The following is a 7,417-nucleotide window of genomic DNA, read 5'->3' as shown; positions in this document are numbered from 1 at the left end:
TATATGTGATATGATAGATATATCTAAGCTCTATACACGTATTATGATATACATATCTCATCTATGTATATGTGATATGATAGATATATCTAAGCTCTATACATGTATTATGATATACATATCTCATCTATGTATATGTGATATGATAGATATAGCCAAGCTCTATACACGTATTATGATATACATATCTCATCTATGTATATGTGATATGATAGATATAGCCAAGCTCTATACACGTATTATGATATACATATCTCATCTATGTATATGTGATATCGTAGTTCTTTATAACTAATGAGCGGACAATTCCTGTTCTAAATATAAAATACTCGATTTAAAATGCCCTGTTTCGTGTACTAAATGTGGCATTTGGGCATTCTTTGTTTAATTCCAGATTTTTAAGTATATTATTTTGATAAATTTAACCTTAGATCTGTGTGGGTGACTATCTCCTTGTTCACAGGGGTCACAACCGATGAAATAGAAAAGGTCTCGTTATCTTACGTCATTCAGCTTACGTCATCAACAACTCACTCCGTTGTTTCCGGTAGGTATATCCGGCATTAAGTATTTTCAAACAGAGCGACAAAATTTGCCGTACTGAAACGTATAGATTATCTTATGATAATCCTGTTACAAAAACAAACTAGGACGTAGAAAGTCCAGTAAAAGTTCTGCTAAGTTACGTTAATATATTAAGTAAAATATTTGTGTAACCAAGTTTAGTTACTGCGTTTAAAAGTATTGGAAGCGACGCATTGATTCAATAAGTAAAAACGTTGCAGAAACTATAGGATCTTATTAAAAATTAACCGAGTTACTTCGTATCAACATTATGAAATAAAATATTCCAAGAAAAAAGAATAATATTAGGTAGTGTAATGAAAGAAACAACTTAAAAATCAAGTAATAAACTCAACACTAACGGACCATCATAAAATATTGGGTTGAAACAAGTAACTTGGAAAATTAACTAATAAAATATTCTAAACTTGTTATAAAAATCTTTTCGGTACTCTGTTTCAAAACTTTAAAAAAATAAACATTGTAAAGTGTTTTAGTTGTGAATTTTTTATATTTCAGTATATCTCTTCGCGGGCTAAGTTAGTTCTGCGGTTTTTAAATTTTGCAATATATATCTATGTATGTGTAGGATACTTATTTTAACAGTGTATCTATGTATATGTATGATATTTATTTTAACAATGTATCTGTATGTGTAGGATACTTATTTTAACAGTGTATCTATGTATGTGTAGGATACTTATTTTAACAGTGTATCTATGTATGTGTAGATATTTATTTTAACAGTGTATCTATGTATGTCTAGGATACTTATTTTAACAATGTATCAGTATATGTCTAGGATACTTATTTTAACAATGTATCAGTATATGTCTGGGATACTTATTTTAACAATGTATCTGTATATGTCTAGGTGACACATTGTTAAAATAAGTATGTATATGTCTAGGATACTTATTTTAATAATGTATCTGTATATGTCTAGGATACTTATTTTAACAATGTATCTGTATATGTCTAGGATACTTATTTTAACAATGTATCAGTATATGATATTTATTTTAACAGTGTATCTATGTATGTCTAGGATACTTATTTTAACAATGTATCAGTATATGTCTAGGATACTTATTTTAACAATGTATCAGTATATGTCTGGGATACTTATTTTAACAATGTATCTGTATATGTCTAGGTTTTAATAATGTATCTGTATATGTCTAGGATACTTATTTTAACAATGTATCTGTATATGATATTTATTTTAACAGTGTATCTATGTATGTCTAGGATACTTATTTTAACAATGTATCAGTATATGTCTAGGATACTTATTTTAACAATGTATCAGTATATGTCTGGGATACTTATTTTAACAATGTATCTGTATATGTCTAGGTTGTTTGTTTCGAGTGAAACAATTGAAAATATGAATAAATTTATCTTACTTCTAAACAAACTTTGAAATTCATTAAAAATCCACATAAGATGATTTGTGAAGCTGTTTTCGGTACCATCCGCCTGGTGTATAGCTGATAAAATACCAGTTTGCGTGTCCACTAATAATTGATAAGAAAGAGTTCATCAGACAGACAAGCAACAATGTTTTTAAAAATAATCTTCAAACTATATAAAATGTGATGGTTTGACATCTTGTTTTTTGTTGTTCTTCTTTTTTTTTCCAGAAAAAAGTACACTTCCCGACTCGGCGTCGTCTGTCTCATCTCCGCAGGTCCTCTCAGTGTTCCTGGTTATTGTTACTTGGTTACGCCATTAAACAGTGTTTGTCAAGAACTTGGAACTCAGAAAGCTGAGAAAAGCACTTTTCAGACAGTGCCGACGAAGGAAGAGCTACGAGTAGGAGCCTGTCATTGTTATTTGAAAGTGTTGATTGACAGACAAGAAAAATTAGAAAAGCTTACTTCTGGTATGTGCCAAAGTTAACAAAGAAGACAAGCTACTACCGCGACATCTGGTGTTGCTCAAACTGGACTCGTATTAAAATAGCTTAAAACAAAATTTAATCATCTGAGTTTTTCATTTTCTAAAGTTTCTTTCTATTCAGTCCTAACGTTCTTTGATAGACTTGTATCGACTAGGAACTAACAAATATACGCTTCGAATACAGTCTGGTTTTTGAGACGTAACTGAGATGTCGTCCTGAATGTATGTGTCAGAAGAACAAGTTCTAATAATTCTTTAATCACTTCTTGGATGTCGATTTAAGGGACTGTCTTAATCTCGAAACATTATCTCACGTTACGTTTGATGTGCAAAAATTATTATATGTCAACTATTCTTCTGAAATTTCTAATGGAGCTTTCTAGGATTGTCCTCTAAGTTATTCATTATCACGTGCTTCAAAAATCTCTAAACCAACAGGAATAAAAAACACCATTTAACAGAAAGAATCTCGTGCTGTTAGTAATGTGTCAATGAGAAACTTAAAGAACTTCAAGTATCCAGACCACTAATATATGGACAGTCCATCCTGTATCCCCTTACAAATACGTAATTCGCAAGTTTTCTTCTAGTATCTTCAATTAACTTTTTTTATCCTCAACTTTGTGAAAGAAAATAGTGAAACTTATTGTATTATTGTAAGCCCCACTCCGTTCTTCGATTCGCCAATTTGCATCGAATCAAGCTTAGGTTCGAGGATTTAAATTCCTTCTTAGTAATCCTGAACACTAGCAGATGGAACATAGTGACAAGCCTTAATGGTTGTGAACTACACGTGTTTTAGAATCAATGTAGGTTATTAATAGTGAATATTGACATAAAAAACTCCTGGTATCTTTCAAGAGCATCCTATTGCTAATCCTAGAATTCCAAAACCAGCCAGCCACAGGAAATATCTTGTTTTTAATCTTGGAATTCTCTAACCTCCTGTCCATATGAAGTATCCTATTGCTAGCTTTGGAATTCCCTAACCTGCCATCCACAAGAAATATCCTACTTGTAACCTTGGAATCCCGTAAACCATCAATTTGGTGTATCCTATTGTTAATCTTGGAATCCATACATCTGCCATCCATATAAAGTATCCTATTTTTAACTTTGGAATACAATAACCTACTATCCATTTGAAGTATCCTATTGTAAACCATCAATTTGATGTATCCTATTGTTAATCTTGGAATCCATACATCTGCCATCCATATAAAGTATCCTATTGCTAACCTTGGAATACCCTAACCTATCATCCATATGAAGTATCCTATTGCTAACCTTGGAATACCCTAACCTATCATCCATATGAAGTATCCTATTGCTAACCTTGGAATACCCTAACCTATCATCCATATGAAGTATCCTATTGCCAACCTTTTGAAATCCCCATCTTGATCCATTAAGTGATTCATTCTTTTTGAGTGATTTGAAATTCTCTCTCCTACGTATCATCAAGAAACTCAGTAAAGGTCATTTTAGTATATTTGAAATCGGTGTCAAACCATCTAGACTACGTAATCAATATTGTTTATCCAATTCTGAGATTATACTGCTCATAATCTTAAATAAATCTCTCACAATAATCCCGAGGATCAATAAGGCAAGACTCTCTATTATTAGCTTACAATTTCGTTTTGGTTATGTAAATATTTCTTTCTGTTCAATTTTTACCAAACTTTAGATTAAAAAAAAGGTTTGTGGATCCAGTTTATCTGCAATTACCTTATATGTCCTTATAAACTTCTAATTTGTTTAATCGTGACTGAAAGAAACCATTCCTAAATTTTTATGTTTCGTAAAAAAGTGAATCATTCCATGTTCTATTATAGTTACTTAATTAAAATTATTGATTATAATGATTAAAATACTTTATTTTATTTTAATTAATTGTTAAGCCTATGAATATTGTTTTCTAATGTTGACCTAGTATATGATGTTAGGGCTAAACTATGAGTACTGTTTTCTAATGTTGACTTAGTATATGATGTTAGGACTAAACTAACTCTTTTTAACTGTCTGAACCTCGTGAGATATTTCCGGAATAGGCTGAAATTATCGTTAATAGTAAAAATATTTAATTGATAATTCAATACAGTCTAACTATTATCGGTTTCAGTTTTCTTATCCACTGTTTTATAATATCATGTAATTTTTGGGATATAGAACGAATTGGCTTCGTTAGTTGTCTAAGTTTGTTTTGAGTTCTGAACTATTTAGTTATATTATTTTTCAACAGAAATCTAATTAAATTATCACCTTCAAATTTGATCTTAACTCTTCTATTTTATACCACTTATAAAGAACACTTGTGCGAAATAACGTTTGTTAGTGTTAAATGTAATGAATATTCATTTAGGTATAATGTTAGTTTGAGCTGGTAAAATAACAATATTGACTTATGTATGAAACAAGTTTAGCTGGTAGAATAACAATATTGACTTATGTATGAAACTACTTTGAGCTGGTAAAATAACGATACTGACCAGAACCATAACATTAACTCAGTAATTAATGTAATATACCGGTGTAATTAGGAGAGTAATCCCCGCGGTGACAGAGTATATTAAAACAAGCTATATACATCGACCAGAACCAAAAAATTAACCCAGTAATTAATGTAATATACCGGTGTAATTAGGAGAGTAATCCCCGCGGTGACAGAGTATATTGAAACAAGCTATATACATCGACCAGAACCATAAAATTAACTCAGTAATTAATGTAATATGCCGGTGTAATTGGGAGAGTAATCCCCGCGGTGACAGAGTATATTAAAACAAGCTATATACTTCGACCAGAACCATAACATTAATCCAGTAATTAATGTAATATACCGGTGTAATTAGGAGAGTAATCCCCGCGGTGACAGAGTATATTGAAAGCAAGCTATATACATCGACCAGAACCATAAAATTAACCCAGTAATTAATGTAATATACCGGTGTAATTAGGAGAGTAATCCCCGCGGTGACAGAGTATATTGAAACAAGCTATATACATCGACCAGAACCATAAAATTAACCCAGTAATTAATGTAATATACCGGTGTAATTAGGAGAGTAATCCCGGCGGTGACAGAGTATATTAAAACAAGCTATATACATCGACCAGAACCATAAAATTAACTCAGTAATTAATGTAATATACCGGTGTAATTAGGAAAGTAAAATGTCATAAAACATAGAATTTCTATCACATATCAAAATTATTTTGACACTTGGTGGCTCAGCGGTGAGACTTATACTACTTAAATGTGATGTTTGATCCCTCTTGTGGGCACAGCTCTGTTAGTCCATTTTACCCTTTGCCCTTAAACAAAACAAACTTAAACCTTCCGGACGTATTTGTTTACTTGCATTAAGTTAAACGTCATTTCCTTTTCTTGAAATGATCCAACCCTCGTAATTAGCGAAGTGGAAATGCTTTCTACATGTACGAAAATATAGTTTCATTCGTGAAATACTTTTCTTCTTGCCTAAACTTAACAACCTCCGTATCGCAACTGTACAGTGCGTGATGTTAATAATATCGCTATTATGTTTTTATACCAGCATCTACGTCCCCACAAATCAGTGAGTTAAATTAGTCTTCCGACAAAAAAAAAAAATGTCAAAGAAACGGAAGAAGGGAAATAATGATATCCTTCTTCAAAGAGATAGTATAGCAAACACTTTCGACTTGGCTAAATAAAAGTATAATTTGAAATTCTCGGGCAGTGCTTATTTTTTAGCCATTCCTTGGGGAAATGAAAGATGTCGAGAGGACCGCACCGCCAACGGTATTACGGTGCATTCAGGTTTCACGCTGTGAAAGCAGAGGACGGAGAAGAGCGTTAAAGATCGATGCGATCTCTTATTACCTCATTCAAATTCTCTATGTAATCAGTATTCCCGCCTTCCTTCAGACTAAGAGCTCGAGTCCGTTGCTCTTCTATAAGAATATCCTCGTTCAACTGAAAAGCAAGTTTTGTCGCTGTCTAGAACTGAACAAGTGTTTTCAGACGACAAACAAGTTCAGGAGGTTCTATAAATATGAACAAATAAATATTAATCGAGCATTCGACTCATTTTCTTTGCTGATTCATATCTTACTTGTGCAAATATATATTGCTGGGATTGTATTTAACCGAAACGTTCAATAAATAGTTGTCATTCAAAGTCACGTGTGTGTGTGTGTGTCTGATATTTTTACTCACTTTGTTGATAACATTCTGCATTTGTAGAATGATGAGTACATGAGGATACTGAACACCCCGAGTTTTCACATCTTAGTTAAAACATAATAACATTCTAGTGTTAAATAAGGACGCTGAACACCCCGAGTTTTTACATCTTAGTTCACACATAACAACATTCTAGTGTTAAATAACGACGCTGAACACCACGAGTTTTCACATCTTAGTTAACACATCTAGTGTTAAATAAAAACGCTGAAAACCCGAGTCTTCACATCTTACTTCATAAAGAGCATTCTAGTGTTAAATAAAAACGCTGAAAACCCGAGTCTTCACATCTTACTTCATAAAGAGCATTCTAGTGTTAAATAACGACACTGAACACCCCGAGTCTTGACATCTTAGTTAACACATAATAACATTCTAGTGTTAAATAACGACACTGAACACCCCGAGTTTTCACATCTTAGTTAACACATCTAGTGTTAAATAAAAACGCTGAAAACCCGAGTCTTCACATCTTACTTCATAAAGAGCATTCTAGTGTTAAATAAAAACGCTGAAAACCCGAGTCTTCACATCTTACTTCATAAAGAGCATTCTAGTGTTAAATAACGACACTGAACACCCCGAGTCTTGACATCTTAGTTAACACATAATAACATTCTAGTGTTAAATAACGACACTGAACACCCCGAGTCTTGACATCTTAGTTAACACATAATAACATTCTAGTGTTAAATAACGACACTGAACACCCCGAGT

At 32.3% G+C, this 7,417-nt stretch overlaps 1 long non-coding RNA gene across 1 annotated transcript in view; it reads left to right on the top strand.

Moving 5' to 3' along the window:
• The window catches only part of LOC111089708, a 5,875-nt gene extending 1,592 nt beyond the window's left edge, over positions 1-4,283 (top strand). The window contains exons 2-3 of the long non-coding RNA XR_002613934.1: positions 464-547; positions 2,211-4,283. This is a non-coding gene — a long non-coding RNA (uncharacterized LOC111089708). The remainder of the gene's footprint in view (positions 1-463; positions 548-2,210) is intronic.
• Positions 4,284-7,417: the final 3,134 nt, after the last annotated feature.

Source organism: Limulus polyphemus, unplaced genomic scaffold (genome assembly GCF_000517525.1).
Source record: "Limulus polyphemus unplaced genomic scaffold, Limulus_polyphemus-2.1.2 Scaffold7120, whole genome shotgun sequence".
NCBI classification, from domain to species: domain Eukaryota; kingdom Metazoa; phylum Arthropoda; class Merostomata; order Xiphosura; family Limulidae; genus Limulus; species Limulus polyphemus.
Note: the sequence above shows the minus strand (reverse complement) of the source record. Positions and strands in the feature narration are given on the sequence as shown.